The following is a 1361-nucleotide window of genomic DNA, read 5'->3' on the forward strand; positions in this document are numbered from 1 at the left end:
ATTGCCTAGACTCCCTCACTATGTGTCGGGCTCAAATTAACATAATCCTCAAGATCGAGCGGGCGTAGCAGCGAGGGAACGACTAGTTGGGGGTTACCAAGCCGCCGCCACGTGATGTGCGTTTGTTTCTTGCATTGGGATGTTTTTTCTCTTTGTTTTGTTGTCTTTCCGCTTTTAGTTTTTATTTGTAGTGCTTCCACATGAAGCAAAATTATGCTTCCATGACAAAGGGAAGCAGACTAGTGCTTCACGTGATTCCTAGTAGTGCTTTCCTGTGAAACACAATAGTGGTTCACCCCGCGCGGGGAGCATACTTTGTGCTTCTTTCGGAAAGGAAAACTTAGTTTGTGTCGGAAGTACAAATTAATTCACACTAAAGCAGGAGTTGCTACTAGCTGGAAGCATAGATTTTTCCTAAAAAACGTTGAAACCTATTAAAATGTGATATAGCTTAGAAGATCTCCACGCGAGAAATGTTTGTGAATTCAACATTTTTTCATGAATTCAAAAATGTTCATGAATCATAAATAAAAAATCACAAGTTTCAAAAATGTTATGAATTCAGAAAATAAAGGTGAATTTAAACTAATGTTTGCAAATTCAAAAGATGTTCATGAAATCAAAATGTTATTGAATTTAAAAGACACACAAATTCAAAAATAGGTTCTTGAATTATATAAGTTTCACTAACTTGGAAAATGTTCATGAGTTTAGATTATTATTTTTTGAAATTCAACAAATCTGAACCAAAAAAGTGTTGGGGAGCGTAGTAATTTTAAAAAAATTCCTACGCACACGCAACATCATGGTGATGCATAGCAACGACAGGGGAGAGTGTTGTCCACGTATCCTCGTAGACCGAAAGCGGAAACGTTAGCACAACGCAATTGATGTAGTCGTACGTGTTCACAATCCGACCGATCAAGTACCGAACGTATGACACCTCCGAGTTCAGCATACGTTCAGCTCGATGACGTCCCACAAACTTCGATCCAGCAGAGCTTTGCGGGAGAGTTTCGTCAGCACGACGGCGTGATGATGGTGTCGATGATGCTACCGACGCAGGGCTTCGCCTAAGCACCGCTATAATATTACCGAGGTGGAATATGGTGGAGGGGGGCACCGCACACGGCTAAGAGATCAAGAGATCAATTGTTGTGTCTCCAAGGGGTGCCCCTCTCCCCGTATATAAAGGAGTGAAGGAGGGGGAGGGCCGGCCCTCTCTATGGCGCGCCCTAGGGGAGTCCTACTCCCACCGGGAGTAGGATTCCCCCTTTCCTAGTAGAACAGCCCTTCCAAGTAGTAGGAGTAGGAGAGAAGGAAAGGGAAAAGGAAGAGAAGAAAGGAGGGGGCGCAGCCCC

Source organism: Triticum aestivum, chromosome 5B, assembly GCF_018294505.1.
Source record: "Triticum aestivum cultivar Chinese Spring chromosome 5B, IWGSC CS RefSeq v2.1, whole genome shotgun sequence".
NCBI lineage: Eukaryota > Viridiplantae > Streptophyta > Magnoliopsida > Poales > Poaceae > Triticum > Triticum aestivum.